Source organism: Doryrhamphus excisus, linkage group LG11 (assembly GCF_037039965.1).
Source record: "Doryrhamphus excisus strain RoL-2023G ecotype Guam linkage group LG11, RoL_Dexc_Guam_v1.1, whole genome shotgun sequence".
Taxonomy (NCBI): Eukaryota; Metazoa; Chordata; class Actinopteri; order Syngnathiformes; family Syngnathidae; genus Doryrhamphus; species Doryrhamphus excisus.
In genome coordinates this window covers 8,414,305-8,436,916 of record NC_136367.1, presented here as the reverse complement: position 1 = coordinate 8,436,916, position 22,612 = coordinate 8,414,305, and the positions used below count along the sequence as shown (strand labels likewise).

At 40.0% G+C, this 22,612-nt stretch overlaps 1 protein-coding gene across 2 annotated transcripts in view; it reads left to right on the top strand.

Moving 5' to 3' along the window:
- The window catches only part of tspan4a (tetraspanin 4a), a 192,308-nt gene that overhangs the window by 75,003 nt on the left and 94,693 nt on the right, over positions 1-22,612 (top strand). The window lies entirely within an intron of this gene.

Genomic DNA, 22,612 nt, shown 5'->3' with positions numbered 1-22,612 from the left:
CATACCCTCGACCGTAGTGAGGATAAGGGGCATAGAAAAAGGATGGATGGAGTCTAAACTTGACTATAGGGGTGTTATCTCATGTCTAGAGAGCTCGAATAATGGTATAAAAGGTATTTAGACCATAACACCTGAAGGTGGGATAGGCTCCAACATACCCTCGACCCTAGTGAGGATAATGGGCATAGAAAAAGGATGGATGGAGTCTAAACTTGACTATAGGGGTGTTATCTCATGTCTAGAGAGCTTTAATAATGGTATAAATGGTATTTAGACCATAACACCTGAATGTGGGATAGGCTCCATCATACCCTCGACCGTAGTGAGGATAAGGGGCATAGAAAAAGGATGGATGGAGTGTAAACTTGACTATAGGGGTGTTATCTCATGTCGAGAGAGCTCTAATAATGGTTTAAATGGTATTTCGACCATAACGCCTGAAGGTGGGATAGGCACAACATACCCTCGACCCTAGTGAGGATAAGAGGCATTGAAAAAGGATGGATGGAGTGTAAAGGTGACTATAGGGGTGTTATCTCATGTCTAGATGGCTCTAATAATGGTATAAATGGTATTTAGACCATTACAACTGAAGGTGGGATAGGCTCCAACATACCCTCGATTGTAGTGAGGATAAGGGGCAGTGAAAAAGATCGAATGGATGCTTTGTTGACCCTCACTTGTGATTTTCATGTCACCGTCTTCACCCTCCATGTCTGTTTTGGGTTTGATGCTGCCTTTTGCCGTGCACGTCTTGTGGGATGCTCTTACAACTCTGCCCCCTCTTAGCTCCTTTGCCTTCCTCTCTCTTGACATTCATAATTTGTCATGCCACAGCAGTTCTCATTGGTCTCCTTTTCTGTCTCCTCCACAACTGATTTGTTATGCCAAAGCCATTCCCCCGTTGACGTCTCATTGGTCACTGTCCGCTGAGTTTTCTATTACCCGCGCCCCCTTTACATCCTTCCCCCATGTGTTTGATCTTATACAGTCAGAAATGTGTTTTCCTTACAGCTTGCTTCAGAGGTGCTTTTTCTTCAGCAACATCTTTATCAGCAGTGAACATTAGAGTCCACATTAGCGGGGCTTCATTGGCCTTTTTTTCATATTTTAATAAGAGAGCAATTATTTTTTAGTTTTTAATGACTGGAAAACAGAAGGTTCACATACAGGGCTTTGTGCAAAGCTCTTGTCCACTGGCAAAGGTGATTATGTGGAAATAAATAAACATTGAGAGAAATTAGAGAAATTTAAATTATAGCCAGTAACTGACAACAAGTCTTTCATCTCAGCAGGACTTCAAATTGTCCTGTCAGTCAGTTGGAGTTCAAAAGACCACAACATCTTGAGAAACAGACCATACTGGTGTTTATTATTACTGGTTAGTTTAATTACACAATGCAGACTTTCTGGTTGCCTATTACTCAATAATGGTAACATGGTTATTCAGCTAAAACTTTGAGGGGGACACCACTTTCAGGGGCTAAGGGAGGGGGTCGGACTTCACAACAGAAGATCAGAGCATGGTGGTACTGCACAGGAAATGCTTGTTTTGAATTCAGATCAACATCTGCAATACACTAACACGTCTCTTCGGACATGTTGGGCGGACATCGGGAACAGTACCTTTGGATTGGTGATGGTCCCCCTCTTGAAGAAGGTGACCCGAGGGTGTGTACCAGGGATCACATTCCTCGGCCTCCCTGGGAAAGTCCATTCCAAGGTGCTGGAGAGAAGGGTGAAACCGTTGGTCGAACCTCTGCTACAAGAGGGTCAACACGATTTTCATCCCCGGTGTGCAACACTGGGCCAGCTCTACACGAGGCTGCTGGAGGGTGCATGGGAGTTTGCCCAACCAGTCTACATATGCTTTGTGGACTTGGAAAAGGCATTCCACCATGTCCCTCATGGCACCCTATGGGGGGTGCGCCGGGAGTACGTGATTGGTGGCACGCTACTACGGCCTTGTACAACCGGAGCAGGAGCCTGGTCCGCATTGCCAGCAGTAAGTCGAGTCTGTTTCCGTTGAATGTTGGCCTCCGTCAAGGCTGCCCTTTGACACCAATTATGTTCAGGATTTTCATGGACAGAATTTCTAGGAGCAGCCAAGGTGTTGAGGGAGTCTGATCATTTCTGCTATTTGTGGACGATGTGGTCCTGATGGCCTCCTCAGGTTGCGACTTTCAGCGTTTACTGGGATCGTTTGCATCTGAGTGTGAAGCTTCTGGGATGAAGCTCTGGTGAAAAGAGACCTGAGCGGGAAGGCAAAGCTCTCAATTTACTGGTCGATTTATGTTCCCATCCTGGCCTATGGTCATGAGCTTTGGGTCGTTGCAGATACAAGCGGCTGAAATGACTTTCCTCCGTCAGGTAGATTAACTCACCCAAAGAGATGGGGTGCGGAGCTCAGTCAGTCAGTCTTTTTTGGTAATGGTAATGGTAATGGTAATGGTAATGGTAATGGTAATGGTAATGGTTTTATTTCATTTGAACATGCATCACATTCCAATTGAGTGCATCCCATAATCAGTTCCCAGTTCCACATGTCCAAAAGGAGTAGGAAGAAGCAAAGCCTTTTTTAATAATGTACCTGGTACCTCGTAGGAGGTGATATGAGCATCCAATGCCATAATGGGTACCATAGTAAGTGTCAATATAGTGATATATATAGCACATCATGACTGGTTCAAGACTCTTCATCCTTGTATTTAGCAAACATCAACTGCTTGTATTGTTTCTTGAATTGGCTCATCGTTGTGCATTGTTTGATTTCCTTACTCAATCCATTCCATAGTTTGATTCCACATACTGAAATGCTATGGCTAGCATAACGTAGTCCTAGCATAGAAGTGTTTCAAATGTACTTCTTCCCTGAGATCATATTTCTCCTCTCTTGTAGAGAAGTATTGGATGACATTTTTAGCTAATTGCTTATTTTTAGCCTTATGCATTATTTTAGCTGTTTGAAGATGAACTATATCAGCAAGTTGAAGTATTTGTGATTTTAGAAATAAGGAGTTAGTATGTTCTCTGTATACATGGGTAGGTTTATTGCAGGTTTCCTCCCACATTCCAAAAACATGCTAGGTTAATTGGTGACAGAATTATGGAGCAGATACCTTTATATGGTCAAGGATACGCTCTTTATCCTTCTTCATCTACTGTGTATGCTCAGACTATAATTCCCAAAACATGCATGCCAGGTTAATTGGCCACTCCAAATTGTCCATAGGTATGAATGTGAGTGTGAATGGTTGTTTGTCTATATGTGACCTGTGATTGGCTGGCCACCAGTCCAGGGTGTACCCGCCCCTTGCCCAAAGACAACTGGGATAGGCTCCAGCATATAGTGATGATAAACTGCATAGAAAATGCTGGGCTGGAGGAAGATTCCCCCACCAAACTATCCATAGCCACAAAAGCAGCAAATAATGCTGTCAAACCAAATTATCCAGCACAAGTTCATATTCACAAGATGAGCTGTTTTTTTTTTCTCCTTACTTTGAAAACTTAATTTATTTTGAACAGAATTCCTCACATTTGCTTGATTTGTAATTAGGTTCCAGTTGAGAAGGAATACCCAGACATAGTGTATCTCTTTTTGCTCGTTCTCTTTTCATTTAATTTTCGTTATGGCTTTCAGGGTAACAGCTGACTTTGAGGAGAGGAAGGGGGTCCATACACCCTGGACTGGTCGCCAGTCAATCACAGGACACATGCAGCCAAACAACCATTCACGTCCCACATTAATAGTATGTAAAGTGTGTCATCAACAAGTTAAAAACTGTGATAGTTAACTGTTACTTGGTTGATGAATTGTAAATTAAAAGCACAAATATCGCATCAAGAACATTTACTTAACAGCTTTAGTTGCAAAGAATAATAAGCTTGCCATGCATTTTGATTGTGTTTTAATTCATGAGTCTAATTATATTCAGCATTCAAAGATAGAAGAAATAAGTGGCTTATTGTTAAGGACCTGGCTTATGTATCCTGTATAAACAGTATGTCATTCATTCTTTTGACATCGTAGAGTGGATCCCGGAGGAGATCTGGAAAAACTCGGTTCATGTCTCTGTTGGGCATCTCTGTGGGGAGTTTACATATCCTTTTTCTGCTGGTATTCTATCTTCCTTCCACATTCCAAAATTGTTAGGTTCATTGGAGACTCGTTAATGTGTATAAGTATGAATGTGGGTGTCAGTGGTTGTTTTTCTATATGTGCCCTACGATTGGCTCGCGATCAGTCTTGGGTGTACACCCACCCCGAGAGGACTCTTGTCTCTTGGATTCCTGCACATTCGCAATCAAGCTTTTATAGCCCTGCAAATGCTGTGATTTTTTTTCTGCAAAAATGGGCAGTTTTTCCGCAAAAAACACATCTCATTCATAATAAGTTGGTAATAAAGTATAATTGATAAGTACTACTGTTAAATACCAATTAGCTAAAAATGTCATCCAATACTTCTCTACAAGAGAGGAGAAATATGATCTCAGGGAAGAAGTACATTTGAAACACTTCTATGCTAGGACTACGTTATGCTAGCCATAGCATTTCAGTATGTGGAATCAAACTATGGAATGGATTGAGTAAGGAAATCAAACAATGCACAACGATGAGCCAATTCAAGAAACAATACAAGCAGTTGATGTTTGCTAAATACAAGGATGAAGAGTCTTGAACCAGTCATGATGTGCTATATATATCACTATATTGACACTTACTATGGTACCCATTATGGCATTGGATGCTCATATCACCTCCTACGAGGTACGAGGTGCATTATTAAAAAAAAAAAACCTAAACTGTATTATGGAAAGCAGGAAGTGAACAAATGTAACAGGTAGTGATTGTAAAAGTACCAGATGGAGGGGTAGGATTGAATAAGCTTTGCTTCTTCCTACTCCTTTTGGACATGTGGAACTGGGAACTGATTATGGGATGCACTCAATTGGAATCTGATGCATGTTCAAATGAAATAAAACCATTAGCATTACCATTACCATTACCATTACCATTACCATTACAACATGCAAACTCCACACAAAGATGCCCAATAGGAGATTCAAACCCAGGTCTCAACTCATACATTTGTATTCTTCAGTCATTTCCACTCCAATAACTTGAAGGTGTTTAACGCTAGCATTTCTTAAACGATGGCTTGCAGAGGGACGACACTTCATACCTGTTTTTTTTTTTTATATTACCCCTGGCCATCATGAGCTCCCCTAAATACCGACAGCCTAACAGCCCAACAACCTGATCCATGAACATGCTGCTTTTTGTCTTTAGACTGAGTCATCTAACCAAACATTAGAATTGAAAGCTTTGAGGTGAGTGTTGCAAAGTTATAACACTTTGGTTTCTGTTGATGTGCCGACCATGGTCATTGTTAAAAATAAAGATGGACCTATGCTGGAGTTCGATTGCTCCATGCGGTCAAATAAAGACAGAGCAGGATGAAGGCAGTTTACAGCACCAGATGCATCTTAAAGTGCTCCCTCTTGGAGCTCTTATCGCTGTATAGAAGGTCTTACAATTTAATTGTTCCACACTGAAATCCAAGGGTAGTTTCCTGAACACTTACATCCTTTCATGGCTCATCCAATTGCGAAATAAACATCTGTAAAAGCCGCCATTAGTTTGTATAAGGGGATGTTTCATGCGTCGGCAGACTGCCAGGAAGGTAGACACATTTCTCTGAGTTTCTAGACCGTCTGTCCGGAGAAAGAAATGTGTGCTAACTCCACAGGCAAAGGAAAAAAAAAACAGGCAAAGTAGCAACAACAAAAAAACGCACCACAACAAGAAAAAGGTTAACATAAACAAAACAGAAACTAGCCTTTGCTTACACATTTACTTTTACTTTGTAAAGAGAGTGGGTGATGATGAAAGATGTTTGCTCACATCGTTTTCCTCCAATTGGGCATATTCTTACATAGCTTCTTCTGTTTTCATACGATACCGTAGCAATAAGAGTATTATGTATGGTTCTGAGCTGTGCTTCAGGGATTGGGCTATAGGGGGCAGTAGCATGAGCTCTATGAAAAGCTCCATGAAACATTTGCTACTCGTGCTACATGATAACGCGTTGTGAATACTTAGTGTTTCGTTATAGCTAATCTGGTTAGCACCCTGCAACATTATTCTCTGCCTGGGTAGTGTAAAAGTAAAAAGTAGTAGTTGTCATCGGTGCTCTTGAAGTCCGCCATGATTAATGACAGCAAATGCTCTTGCTATGCTGCTGTTGTTGACGGAGCTAGCATTCATAGCAATGTGCTCTGTGACATCAATGCACCCAAAAAGGAAGTTTCAGTAATGCACATTTGGAAGTGGGCCCTGAAAAAAGCTTGGGATGGCTCAAAATGCTCGGTTCCAATAGGTGTGGTAGAACCATTCCTTTGTGATGTCACAGAGGGGCAAACTTCCTTATATGGTTCATAGTTAGGAAGCACTTTGGGCATGTGACCAATCACAGCAGAGTAGGCATGCCCAGAGCTGGGTGGCTGGAATAGGTGCAGATTCTGCAAAATCTTTTTGTGTAGGTTATTGTGTGTAGCTCCTCTACAGGAGTCCACAACTCAATACAAAGCGTCGCAAAATGAGTATCCCCTTAAAGGCAGAATGTTTTTTTTTATGTTCCACAGACCGATTCAAGTTTGTCTTCACAAATGTAAAGAATATGTCCATCCTGCAAACATTCTTGTGTATAAAAAAAAGTCATTTGACCTCACCGTTTTTCCAACTTCAGGGAAATCAGGTTGGAATTCACTTCAGTATGATTCCTTCATATCTTAAAGAAATTGTTCTTGTTAATTTAGGCAAACATTTGCCAAAGACTAAAGCAAGTGTTTCACAGACAAGTTCACAGCAAGTTTAGTCAGCCCCCCAAGACTGACAAACATGCAATCATAACACCTAATAGCCTAATGATAGTCAAAGTAGGTCAGAGTCCATTGGCTGACACACTTTGGTCTAGACAGATACTTTATTCATCTCCTAGAGAAATTCACTTTTCCAGCAGCTCTGCATGTCATAATAGATGTAAAAATGAAACAAACAAGCCAGATAGGAGACATAAGAAAAATGAGAAAAATCAAATCTATAAAATAAGCACTGCTGCGTTGTTGCTTCTCTGTTGATGCACTTATATTTAATAATTTGTGGATTTGAAAGAAAACCCATGTCATTTACACCAGATTGGTGATGATGTATAAATATGTAGGAAGAAATGTCAGGATGTCAGTATAGTACATAAGAGCATTGAAGCGGACTGGCACACTGTGGTAAGCTGGAGTTGCAGAGGACATCGTTAGAGGCCAACTTCAACTTGCTTGAGTTGGTCTTCTATATTTTTCTATATTTGTTCTCAATCAGAAATCACTCCACACTCTTTATTGCTCTCTGGTTCTACCATATCTTACTTATTGTGTGGAAATATGGGCTAATAACTATAAAAGCAATCTTCACTCGCTAAATGTACTGCAAAAAAGGTCAGTAAGGATAATTCATAATGCCGCCGACAGAGAACATACTAACTCCTTATTTCTAAAATCACAAATACTTCAACTTGCTGATATAGTTCATCTTCAAACAGCTAAAATAATGCATAAGGCTAAAAATAAGCAATTATCTAAAAATGTCATCCAATACTTCTCTACAAGAGAGGAGAAATATGATCTCAGGGAAGAAGTACATTTGAAACACTTCTATGCTAGGACTACGTTATGCTAGCCATAGCATTTCAGTATGTGGAATCAAACTATGGAATGGATTGAGTAAGGAAATCAAACAATGCACAACGATGAGCCAATTCAAGAAACAATACAAGCAGTAGATGTTTGCTAAATACAAGGATGAAGAGTCTTGAACCAGTCATGATGTGCTATATATATCACTATATTGACACTTACTATGGTACCCATTATGGCATTGGATGCTCATATCACCTCCTACGAGGTACCAGGTACATTATAAAAAAACACACCTTAAACTGTATTATGGAAAGCAGGAAGTGAACAAATGTAACAGTTAGTGATTGTAAAAGTACCAGATGGAGGGGTAGGATTTAATAAGCTTTGTTTCTTCCTACTCCTTTTGGACATGTGGAACTGGGAACTGATTATGGGATGCACTCAATTGGAATCTGATGCATGTTCAAATGAAATAAAACCATTACCATTACCATTACCATTACCATTACCATTACCATTACCATTACCACTAACACGTCACAAATCAACAGGTGGTTTTTAACCCAAATTTCTGTCTCGCATACGGTGCAACCAAAAATAACACAAGGAACACACAATGTAACTGTACTACATGGACAATGTGGGTATTAAATACTCTACAATGGATGCCAACATACCAAAGCAGGGATCTCAATGACACGTGGTAAAAAGGAAAAAGTGCCAAAATAAATAGCTCTTCCGTTGTGAAGATGGGTCACACGTCTTGGTCAAATGCTGTTAGGCATGATGGGAAAAAATATGAAGATATTTAGATAAACACAAAGCATTTCATGTTCCAGCATTCCGTCAATAACACCAGTGACGTGCATCTGCAGTGAATTGATGCCAAGCACCTTTAGGATGTTTACCGTGTGATTTGTGGACATTTTTGGCATGTGACATGAGGGAAATAATCTAAAGCATATTACGTGTATATGAGCTGGTCCCTCCACTGTGACTTTGCAGTGGAAGCGGAGGACTGCTGTCACCATGTCTGACAAACCAGGCGCCACGGCAACAAATCAGTCTCCACCCAATCCCGGTCGATATAATGAGCCCAGACCCGTAGGCGGCTTGAGGCGCGTGTGTGTGAGTTTTAGGGTTTATGTGTGTGTGTGTGTTCCCAGTTGCACAGAGGGCTGAAGGAGGGAATACTCGTGAGATTAGAGATTTATTGATTACCCTTTGCAGCTTTTCCCTTCCTTTGCTTGCTCTGTGCATCTTCCACGGGCCTTCTATTCTCTGCTTGTTTATTTCTACTATGATGTAGAAGGATGTCTTTTGGGCCCTGCAGCATCTTCCTGCGAGTGACCTGTCTTCTCCTTAGACATACTTTCAGAGGCTTATTAAAAGTAACAATGTTTGCATACATTGTGAATATGAAGTCAAAAACCACTTGTGCCGAGCGAGGTAGGCAGGAGGTGTCTTCTGCAGTTTAAATGTTCCATGTCGTGTCTGGTAAAATGTGACGGTAGCTTCTCCGCAAAATGCTGCTGCTTCAATAATTATGTCCTGATGGGCATAAAAAAGCAATCTGTAGACATATAGATGATTATGCGGATTATGACTGTGCAGTGAATGTGAATGTAAGGGGTAGCGGGGGGGGGGGGGGGGGGGGGGCAAGGTGCTGACAAGACCGTGGAGGTAAGTAGTGGCTGACACTTGCCAGTTTCTCCTTAAATGTGCTGCAGGCTGCGGGTTTTTTACACCGTGTGTTGGCTGTGGTGAATTCCCATGGAGTGAATTCCCAACCTACAGCGTATTATGGCTCCTGGCTGTTGCAGCAATGAGCAGAATATCTTTGAAGCGGCCAACTTTTCCAAGTCTGGAGCCAATGTCTCTATCAGAAATAAGACTGGAATGGCCCTCGGTGTTGGGCAGATGCCCGCCAAGGCACCAAGGGTTACGTCTTCATTGAGTCATGCATCATTCACCATATTGTTGCTCTTGTGCCTTGCTTCTCGAGGTAACAATCAACTTATCTGGTCCTTCCTGAGAATTTGGAACATCAATATTGATTTTACAGAAGAAGTGCTACAGGAGAATGCTTCATTTTTATTTTTCACCACATTTAGTCAAGCACATGGAATGTTTTGGCTTGGGCTAGGGGTTCTTTTAGAGTTGGATCACCATAGACAAAGTCCGGTAAGAGAATCTTTGAATCATCTTTATTATGTTTGAGTGGGTGGTTTATTTGTCCATAGAAAGCATACAGAAAGATGAACATGTATCTGTACCTGAATCCGTCTTCTTTCATCTTCCTAATAGGCACTGTGAGCCCTGCACTGGTGATGTGTTCAAGCGCACTCTGTAATTACAGCCTTCTAAATCCAATTTTTAACATTAGATCCCTCTAGACATGACACATCGTAGACATTCCTCTAGACACCTAACACCTCTATAGACGCCCTTACACTTGGATTAGCAGATATAGTAGACACATGAGTAAATAAGACATTTAAGACATAAATCATAAGACATAAAATGTGTTGCTATAAATGGCTTCCCAAAGGAGGCAGAGCAAGTGGTGAACAGGAAGTGACGTTGGGGGTTCAGAGTTGAGTTTCCGTTTGGAGCTTGTTACGTGTGCAACAGCAACCCATAGTTTAATTTGGAATTTGTATTTGAGATTATTGTGCCTCTTTCATGAGGGATTATTGTTCCTGTTGTTCGTGTTGTTTGTAAAGTCAGTCTGGTGATTGTGTCTCACCAATTACACTTTACTGACACCTAGTGACAAATCATGATGGGTTGGATTTTGTATAGCGCTTTCAAGGCGTCACCCAAAGCACAAACTGGTGGAGGTAAGCTACATCTGTAGATAAAGCTGCCATGGGGTTGTCTGACAGAAACGTTGCTGCCGATTCCGACTAGTGGAAAAGCCATCTTTGAATGCATCATTTGAATGCGTCATAATTGTACGTGGAAATGTACGTGAAAAAGATGTAACGTCATCTTAAATATGCATATGTTTTGATGAATAATAGGTTATGTTTGCCCTGGAAACAGCATGATTTATGAATAAATATATTTATGACAGATTGAAGCCGATATATTAGAACCTTGAAGTAGCGAAGGTGGACTCTATATGTAGTTATTATAATAACATATGCATATTTGCATTGTTTGCTGCATGTAAAACAATAATTGTTGTAAAACGTGTTCATATTTTTGGGAGTCTGGAACCATAAATTGGATTTACATCTTTTGGAACAAAATTATGATGAAAACCAAGGTTCTGCGGGGACATATATTTATTACTGCATATGCATTTTTTTAAACTGACTAGAAGATGTGAATTAATTTCCCCAATGCAGACCTGAATCTCTTTACATATCTGAGAAGAATACATAGATAATTTATTAGCATGAATTATCTATGTGCAGATGTCCCAGTGAAAAGATCTAGGTGAAAGAACTTGTTTACATAATTAAATAGACCATTATTATACACCGTCTATACAGTATATGTTCCTTTAGATAATGTCAGGTTTACATCACGAATCCACATGCACTACATCCCTGTGCATTCTGTAATGGCTGCACTAATGTAGTTTCAGAGTTTAAATTCAATTTGACTGATAAGCAAAATGTAATTACATAATAATAATGAGGGAGCACCTTGAGGATGAACTACAAGCAGCACAGTTTGACAGTTTGACTTAAGACTCCACTTCCATGCTGTGAGAAACCAAACATTTTTTTTACTTACACAAGGCAGAAATCAAGTCTCTTCTCCAGACACTAGAAATTGAAGCTGTATTTAGAGTGTGGAGCCGTGGAAGTGAATTACATTGGAATATAAAAAGTGCCGCCATTAGGGTTAAAGGTAAGTGACGTAAGCGTCATTGCTGGGTTATATTCTACTTAAATGTCTTTTGGCCAACTTCTGCTGTCGTCTTCCAACGCTGAGCTGAATGTGAGACTTTTGAAGTATTTCTTTCAATCAAGTGGTGAAACAGTGATTTCCAGCATGAAAAGGGGCTGTTAGACTTTTATTCCAGAAAGTAGGTCAAGTGTGCCATTTTCTTCAGGTGAGAAGTGGCAAAGGGATGAACAATAAGAGGAAATGGAGTTAACTGTGTGTAGGCTTTCCAGGCACAAGAGGGGATGGAAGTCAGTCATGATGAGACTAGGCCTCAGGCACGAGTCACAACGGCATTGTGCTACACTTCTGTGGTGCTTGGCTGCTTTGCCCACGATGATAAGGAGTCAGATCCACAAAAGCTATATAGGTATACCCAGATAATTGCATGGCATGTGCTTTATGTGACATTGCATGTTCATTTCATTCCAGCAGCTGCAGTATGTGACTTCTATTGGATCCGTCATAATGGTGTATGTATTTCATGTACAATATTTCATATATAATTTGCCTGTGTGATGATTTACCTGTGGCACTGTACTAACCTTGAGTTTTCCCGTCAAGAAACACTTACTGTGAGATCTATCTTTTTTCTTCCTGGGCAGGAAAGCGTTCCTGCTTATTGTTCAGGTGTCAGATACACTGAATGATAATGATGGCTTTCAAAGCCTGCAGGTTTTCAGCCCTCAGACATTTGAACTGAAGCCATGCACCCCCAAATCCTTCATCTTCAGTAACTTGAAGTATTGAACATAATTCATTGGTTACATCATTTTATATTCATTCTGGGTCCAAATTGTTTATTTTGCACATATCCTCTCTGCATATCCATTCCAGTCGGATGTGAGCATTCTTCCGTTTGAATGGGTTGACTTTGAGCTTCACTTTTTTGTCCACTCACAATGGCTATGGTTTGAGTCTGCTTATTAATTTAATACTAAATTGAAGGGTAACGTTAATAATCATTAATAAAATGCTTGGTTCTGCTCCATTCTCCTTGCAAAATGAGGCGTTCAGGCACACTCGTAATTGTGAGTGGGAGATGCTAATTGTTTTTAAGTGTTATTCACGTACCTCCTATTATATTAGGTGTACCTTTAAGTGAAAACTATGAAAACTTTTTTTTTTTATGTTCCTTGGTTCTTGGATGACTGTGTGATGTGTGTCATACAAAATGTACTTAACATGTTTCCAAACCTTATTTAAAGTAGACCTATTATGCTTTTTCCACTTTTCTGACCCATAAATGTAGTTAGAATGTTGTATTCTCGTGTTAAACGATGCCAAAGTTCCAGATAATGAGGTTTGAGCATTTGGAAGTGAGCCCAAAAAGAAGTTTGGAATGGATCAAAACGCTTGGTTTAAAAAGGCGTGGTAAAACTGTTCCTTAGTGATGTCACAGAGGGACTTCCTTATATGGTTGATAGTTAGGAAGCACTTTGGGCGTGTGAGCAATTACAGTAGAGGGGGCATGCCTGGAGGCGGGCCGTGAGTGGAATAAATTAAAACAGACCATTTTGGCAGGAAGAACAAATCAAAGGATGCAGCTGGAATAGGTACAGATTCCGGAAAAATCCAAAAAGTTTTCTGTGCGGGTTATTGTGTGTAGCTACTCTATAGGAGATCACAACTCATTACAAAGGGTCGGAAAATGATCACAATAGGTCCCCTTTACTGACCTTCACAAAATAATTTGGTTAAGGAAATGCTTACTTTGGTTACTTCAAATCCTTGTGGCAGGACTGACAAGGAATGTTAACTTCTGTAAACACACTCGTGTGTGATGTCGGTGTTTCGTGTGCATGTGCGTCATGTCCTGGACACAATGGGCTCTAATTTGGTGGCGCAGTGCAAGGTGGCAAGGTGGACAGAGCATGGCACAGCCCACGCCGTGGTGATTTGGTCCAGTGAACCACTGTGCGCAGCCAATTTGGTAGACTGGACTGCGCCACGATGGGTGTGGCGGCGCACCAGGAGATGTGTCGGCATTTTCAGCTGGGTGCAGTGACAATTTCGTGGTGCGTGTCTGAACCAGAATGTACGTTTTTCGATTAATTGTCCCATAGCATCTGACGTCAGATCAAAGACCTCACGCATAACGGGTAGTCAACCTGACGCCAGCTGAGAAAATATGATGCCAATGACTCCCCCCAGATAAATGGCTTGTTTTGTTGGTTGTATGTCGTGGTTCTTTTAGAGTTGGGACACCATGGAAAGATTCCAGTCAGATAATGGACACTTCATACTCAACAAGCAGGATCCCTAATCAACATTTTAGAAGTGAAAATTACGCCAGAAAAAAAGGCAGCTCCACTCATCTTTCATCTCCGTGGTTGTGCTGGAAGCACGCCGGATCGCCCCTCCAACCCCCTCCCCTTAGTAACCACCCAATCACAAATGAGCCAACACGCAGCACGGACCCATTAAACAACTAATAATTAACAACAAGTAAAAACAACGATTAATATAAAGTTGGTTGTTAAAATGTGGCTGTAGGATATATTGTTTACCGTTCAGACGACGTGTCCCACATGGAGGTGTACGAGGAGCATGAGGCGCATTGAGGTGTGCCCTCTGATACGCATTTAAAGGCGTTCATTTGATTGGTTGAGATGACACTCGGCTGTGTTAAACCCTCTCGCGCCTTCTCTCCTCCCTCTTTGCCACTTGCGCCGGTGGGAGGGATGGAAGCGCGGGTGCGCTGCGCCAGACTGTGCTGCTCACGAAATTTGCAAAGTGCACTGCCCACACCCTGTTGGCACGATGTAGGCGCCGAGATCAAAAGAATGCAGATTTGAATGCAGTTTATTTTTATTTTTAATTTTTAATTAAATAATAATTAATGATTTTAATATTATTATTAATAATATTATAATAATAATATTAATAACAATTTTAATAATAATATAATTTTAATTAATAATATTTTTTATTATTTTTTTTATTTTAAATACAATAGTGTCCCACTGGCAGCCATTATCATTACCATACAGCACATAATAACACAGTGTCCCTTATGCAGCCTATGGATAAATGGTTTGTCCATTCAACGCCGCCAAATCCAGCACAACAGCACATATTTTGTGTAAATTCTATCCCCTACTCTTTCCTACACAAATGTTCTTTCGTAGATTTCTTGTCATTTTTTGTACACAAATAAAAAACACACAAAAATTGTGAAACAGGAAAATGGAGGAGGAGTCATTTAACTGTTTTCTATGTATTCTGTACATGCAGCATTCATATCATTATCTTCCAATGTTAACTAAAGTAAATACTATTTCTACTAACAATAATTATCTCCACCAAAACGTCATAGGTTCTTCTTTACCACTCCAAAGGTACACGTTTGCATAATCCCGCTCCCCTAAACACGAGAGATATAACATAATGAGATATAATAATGAGATATCGAAACATATTATTCTTCGTGGAAGTAGAAGGTGTTTTTTTGACATGAAGAAAAAGTGCTCCAAATGTTGTGAAGAATCAACATTTTTAAAAAAAACAGGACTGATAAAACCTGCAATAATTTTTCAAGGCCTTTTTCAATTGAAGACCTTACTTAGGAAACTGGATGATCACCAAAAACCTTCTTAGATGAACACTACAACAACATCTAGTACGTGTTTGTTTACCATCTGAAGGATGTGAACCTGGAAAAGAAAATTATGGCCACAGTTGAGAAAGATTTTCTTGGCATTGCACAAACACATAATATTAATTATTAAAGCAGAGAGCCAACATGTATACAACCAGTGTATTGCTGAAAATTATGCTTTGGTTGTCGTGGAGTACGTTTTGGCACCTTATTGATGCACTGATGCACATTTCATGCAAACTAGTAAACATATAAAACCCATACAGACACGGTAGGAACTGAAAATGTCAGAGTTCACAGTGGAATGTTGAAATGCCCCATATTTATCGTTTGAATCCATAGTAACATTTCCTTCACTTTGAGAAAAAGCTTATATACCCTATACTAGTATATACTGTATATGCAAATGTAGGTGTAGTGTGAGGACTCACAAGGACTCACTTTGTCTTTGACTAGTCAGTCACTGTGCAGTGGCGGATAAAACAAATACTCATGAAATACATAAATACTATTTGTAAAATAAAATAAAATAAAATAAAATAAAATAAAATAAAATAAAATAAAATAAAATAAAATAAAATAAAATAAAATAAAATAAAATAAAATAAAATAAAATAAAATAAAATAAAATAAAATGTGATTGACTGCCAACCAGTCCAGGGTGTACCCCGCCTCTCGCCCGAAGACAGCTGGGATAGGCTCCAGCACCCCCACGACCCCTGTGAGGAAAAGCGGTAGAAAATGAATGAATGAAAGAATATTTTCATATATAATATTTATATATATTAGCGCGCAGACCTCACAGCTACCTTCGGCCATCTCTGTGTGGAGTTTGCATGTTCTCCCGTGCATGCGTGGGTTTTCTCCGGGTACTCCGGTTTCCTCCCACATTCCAAAAACATGCTAGGTTAATTGGCCACTCCAAATTGTCCATAGGTATGAATGTGAGTGTGAATGGTTGTTTGTCTATATGTGCCCTGGGATTGGCTAGCCCCCACCTCTCGCGACCCTGTGGTAGAAAATGAATGAATGAATGAATGAATGAATGAACGTTCCGATCAGTGTTTTATGCTGTGGATCCGATCATCCATCCGGTGTAAATGTTTAAATATACAACTGGTTATATTAGGGATCAACAAGGTTTTTTTTCTTGTGAGAGCTCCTTTCACAAAATGAAAATGGCCAAGCGCCACTCATTTTTATAGCATTTATTTTCATAGTTGATTTCAAATCAAACAAAGCCAATTCTTATTTTACTAGAACAACAACTCACTTTTGCTATTTCAAAATGCATTTATTTCTCGTCTTCTTACATTATTAACTGAAAACCTGAATGAAAAGCAGGTTTGCCTGCCTCTGTGCAGCCCTTCCAGCCGCATCCGCTGTTCTGAATCACAGATGCAGCCGATCTCCTCTTCTGTGCCCTTGGCATCCCTGAGCCATCGTCTGTAAACAGACACCCACCCACTCTGCTTTCTATCAAAGCGTCGTCTTCTTTGAGCTGCTGTGACGTCGTCCCTATGGCTACTACGTTCACACTGCAGGGTATGATGCCCAATTGTATTTTTTGTTAAACAGAGAATTTTTACCTGGTTGTTCATATTGCCAAAAAATGAGACTTGTTGATGTGTGCATGCACAAACGTAAAACATCATTTGCGTGTGTTTATAGAAGTAAAGATTGCTGCAGTGGAGCTGTGGAGTAGTGATAGTAGTTATAGTAGAGTAATTCAGATGACTTATGGTCATTTCAAAATAGCAATGCAAATCGTTTTGCTGGCAACAGCTTCGATGTTAAAGGTTTAAAAAAATATTTGTCTGCCGGGCCGGATTAAAAGGCTTTTATGGCCTTACATCAATTTCGTGATCTACTGTCACTCTAATTTGGTTTGAGATTAATGTGCTGTGACATTATATCTATTATTACTATTTGAAAAAATAAAAATAAACACAATGCATTGGAATGAAGAGGTATTTCTTTTCTTCTTTCTGGGTCGTAGGAAAAACAGCAGTCGGTAAAATGGTTGTTCTTTAAAATGTTCTTTAGTAAAGCTTTCGTCCGTCATAAAGCCTCATAAGATCACAGATTTACAGTCCATAACATATTCTGGTATGTCATGCAGGAGTGCCATCACGCAGAGCCATGATTGCTCTGACCCTCTGACGCACGCCTGGAAGCACAAGAGGCTGCATTTCCATTTAGCTCCATTTTGTGCCGTGTTGTGTAATTGAGGCCATGCTGAATTTTGGATCAAAACTAGAGTTATTTGTCCATAATGGCAGCATTATGCTGATAATTTTGTTGTACAGGACAATTTGACTTTTGAAATAGACCTTTGAAATAAAATATAAAATGTAACGCACCTTCAGTCCGAAAAATGTGGTCAAAGTAAAAATACGTGAAGACTTTGACATGACAGTGTCCAAATGATTAATGGATATTTTAAAAATGGATGTTTTTCTTTGCATTTCCTTGGTCCTTTGATGGCCGTGTAATGTGTGTCATATTTAACATGCATCCAAGCTTTATTTAAAAGGGACATATTGTGCTTTTTCCACTTTTCCTCAGACCTATTAATGTTGTTAGAATGTTGTATTCTTGTGTTAAAGATACCAACGTTTCAGATATTGAGGTTTGATCATTTGAAAGTGAACCCTGAAAGAAGTTTGGAATGGCTCACAACCCTCGATTTCCGCGGGCGTGGTAAAACTGGAGGTTTGTGATGTCACAGATGGGCAGATATGCTCTCTACCAAGAAAACTATTTTTATGTTTGTTTTTGTGTCATTGATGCACTTTTTGTCAGGCATTAAAGCATAATAGATCCCATTATGCTTTTCCACTTTTCTGACCTATAAATGTAGTTAGAATGTCGTATTGTCATATTAAACGATGCCAAAGTTTCACATAATGAGGTTTTCTGTGCGTGCTATTGGGTGTAGCTGCTCTGTAGGAGTCAACAATTCAATACAAAGGGTCAAAAAATTAGCACAATAGGTCCCCTATGTGTCCCCGAATGCACCACAGTTATGTGCTATGAGAAGCAAGAGTGAAACATATACAGTTTGATTTTCTCGATGCTGCCGCAGCTTAATTAGTCTACAAATAGAAGACAAACTGTTGTGTTCTTGATCTTGAACACACACATTTATAGCTTTTCCACTCTAAACTTCCACTCCAAAGGGCTTTTCACTACATTTGCCGCAAGTGTAGTATTGTATAGTAATAAATAAGATGGTGATGCTATGGCTCGGTGTTTCATATTTTTCTCTTTCAGGAGGTAATTGGCTGAAAAAAAGCTGACAACCACTGGCTGGTCGGTAACCTCAATTACTGTACTTTGTTTTTGCCAGCATTGATCAGCATACCGTGTGATATACATTTGGAATCAGACTGATGGTGATTATGCAAAAACACTGTACATTCATACAACATGTCTGTAACTCATCTTGAGCTGGTAAATGGAATATTTTCCAGCTTCAAAGCTACTTTCTGAACTAAGAAAATGTCCTTTTCCTCTATGACTTTACATCCCTCACATCTCTTGAGTCCATGCATTTTTAACCGTTATACACAGACAGGAAATTAAATCACTTAATAAAAGATGAAACCTACCCAATGATACGATATGGAGGTAAAAGTTACATAAATGGGAGTCATCTTGCTATATTGTCATTCTCAGCAAGTCAGTTGGACTTCATCGAAAGAAGATGAGGAAACTAATGAGATAGTTCCATCACCATCATGGTCTGATGGACTGGGAATCTTGTCTCTACTACTGACGTTCTTTCCATCACTGCCCCGCCGTGTATGAATAATTACCCCACTGAGTAACATGTACATTTAGTCCAAATAGCAAAAAGCCTTCAGTCACACAGATTGATGAAGCCAGCACAGCCACATTCCGTGTCAGTCACCTTGGGTTGGCTGCTATGCTAGGTATATACCCATGTCGATGGATAATAAATATAAGACGCCTGGTTGTAAATTTTATATGGACCCATGTTTGACTTGGATGAACACGCACGTTTGCAGAATATGAATAACAGCCATGTTATTATATCTTCTCCTCTGATGAGCAAATGACCTCAAAATGTTCACCGTCGTCTGTTCCCAGCATTCCCTTTCATCCTTCACCCGTCTCTTGGCGGCCAATCTTCATTAGAGGACACACTCTGGGGTGTAATAAGGCTCTGTTGTGAGTCACACTAACCCCAAGAACCTTCATTTGCTATCTGCTGAAATCGCCCAGCTGTGGCAGATTGGGAACAAAACCTGACTCAAGCACACCAGCACCTTTCATTTTTTGTTTTGCCCTACTTCCGGTGAAAGAACTCATTAAATAACTGTGAAAAAAAACAGTAATCTTGTATTTAGCTATGTAAATCTTACCGCCTTTGGGAGTTTTTGCAAATGGTAATGGTTTGTGTTTCCTGTAGATGCGTCTGAACTCATAACCTGATGTGCCTCATAAACATGCGGCTCCTTCACCATCTAAAGGTGCAAGCCAATCAGGTTGGGTTGGCCAATAAGCACACAGACAGGTTACAAAATGACGAACCGTGGACTCTGGGAGGTGATCCGATTTCTGAGAATCTTCAGCATTCACATGGTTACCCGTCACCACTCCAATTGGTTTTGAATCCAAGGAAGCTTTAGTTAGCGTACGCCCCAGTTGCTGTGTTTTTTGGTTGGTAGACGTCCCTCGCTACATAGCAGTTTGAACATCACTCACTCACTCCATCACTGTTTTTAAACATTAATTCATTCATAAAGGATCACTGTTTGTGGTTGAGTATTAGTTAAGAATGACTAAATGCACTAAAATACGAATACAGTATTCCGCCAGTACATGGGTCACTTGGTGCCAGTAATTATTTGGTGAGACCACCTGACTTGAACAACTGGCTTTTATTGCAGGTTTAAATTGTCTCACAACAGGAAAACCGACTCACAAGTACTGACTCGACTCCGCTGACTCAAATGAATCACTTGGGGGGAAGAACTTTCTGCACGTTTGAATTTCTACTCGGTGTGTCCCGATCCAGCATTGCTATCAGATATCGGTCCAATGAGATTATATTGGCCTGCATCTAAACTTTCCAAAATCTCAGCCTTTTCTCATTCTTACTGTTGCTGACTGATACCACTTGATCCCATCCTTCCCATCCTCCCATTCCACACTACAAGACAAGTATTCCCTCGTTCACAGCGGTTAATTGGTACCAGATCCATCCATCCGTTTTCTATGCCACTTATCCTTATTAGGGTTGCTGGAGCCTATCCCAGCAGTCATTGGGCTAGAGGTGGGGTACATCTTGGACTGGTTGCCAGCCAATGAAACTGGCCTCTTTTAGGAAAAACTGTGCTTAAATAAAAATCACAATCATAAGCAAAAATAACCATTAAAAAATAGACAATTTGTCTCTGTCTTTATTAAGAAAAAAATTCCTCTTGTTACAGGTACTGGAGACAGCCGCTAGCTAGCAAGGTTTATTTCTTCTAAATTTATAAAAGTGTTTCAAACTGAGTAAAAAGTAAAAAAGAAAGATAAAGTAAAAAAAAATAAATTACCACTTCCACACGGAATGAGAAGAGAACCTTTTTTTCCACTCCTCAGTTTGCCTGGCTTGTCAAGGTGACGTATCAATCATCAAGTCTCATTAATTCAACATTTTTGATACCTTGTGGCCAAAATACAGTAAAGTCTCGTTATATCGATATTCTCGGGAGTCGGAAAAAATACCGATATAACCGGACTATCCATATATCCGATCCTGCGCCGAACTGCATTAAAAGTGGGCGGATCTTTGATATGGCATGTAATTTTCTCCTTGAGTTCATGGATTGCGTATCTAGCATGCTTTTGTACTACAATAAATTTTGTACTACAGTAAATAAAAATAAACTTACGCTGTAGTGATAGGTTACCGGGACATAATTCACCCCGGAACTATCGGCAGGGAAGGTGTTGCCACCCGGAGGGGTAGGCGCGAGGGACGGGGATTTTCCGCTTCCTGTTGTGGCTTTCATGTCTTTCATGCCTTTACGTAGCAAGAGAGTGCAAGTTAATGTTGCCAAGAAAAATAAAGTTTTCTCCCAAATTTGACACTCCGCCTCAGACTCCAATTCTTCGGCGCTTCAATGCATTAAATAACAACATCTTTACGCTTTTTTAATGACTATTTCTTTTCTAAAATTCAACCAATGCAAAATCCTCACGCTTCAGCAGACAAAACCATAAACATTGTTGCAAAAAATGATTGCATTCATATACATAACACAATTCGGTTAAAGTCAGATGGGTCACATTTTTTTTCAACATTTATTATTTTCATAACGCACTCTTGCAACTCAGTACATGTATGAGTACATGTATGGAAAACAAAAACTGCAACGTTTACATTACTATTATTGTACTTATTCTGCAATACGTACTTTAAAAAAATTTTCGATCTTCTTCTGCTTCCTCTTTTTACCTTTTAACACAAACGATTCAATATTGTTTAACATTTCTAAACAATCTGATGCATTTTCTCTCGACTCTAAGTAACCTCGTAATTCCATAACACTTTGCAACGCTTGTGTCTTCGTTGGAATAGGTGTGTATGCTATGTCAGTTGGTTCTTCTGTTGCAGGCATGTGTTTGGCCAGCTATGTGGGGCGGGTTGAGCATGACCTGTGAACCAGGAAGTGCGGGAATTGGTGTGTGTGCTGTGCTCTGGTGGTGGAAGTGTGAAAAATAAAGTTGACTGGAAGCAGCCGTTCGCCGTGTTCTTTTTTGGTATTGAAATCCTTAAGCAAAGATTGATTTAAGCTGCTTTTGTATCGATATAAGCAGACCAAATTGCCTGGCGGGAGATGAAAAGGGCATCGTAGTAACCGGATTATCATAATAACCGGGTATCGTACTAAAGGAACTAATTATATCATAAAAGACTAGAAATTTGCCGGGAAATGAAAATAGTATCGTAATAAGTAGTAATTCGTTTTAACCGATATCGATATAACGAGACTTTACTGTACTACATACCTGTATACTGTTGTCTTTCAATATGTATTGACTAATAATAGACCATAGTCTACCATGAAGTATTCATTCATTCATTCATTTTCTATACCGCCATTAGGGTCACGGATATGCTGGAACCTATCCCAGCTGTCTTTGGGCAAGAGACAAGGTACACCCAGGGCTGGTGGCCAGCCAATCACAGGGCACATATAGACAAACAACCATTCACACTCACATTCATACCTATGGACAATTTGGAGTGACTAATTAAACTAGCACACACAGGGAGAACATGCAAACTCCACACAGAGATGCACAAGCTGAGAATCGAACCCAGGTCTCCTCGCCTGCATGCTAAACACTTGGCCAGGATGTACAGAGGACTAAAACCCAGGAAAGGAC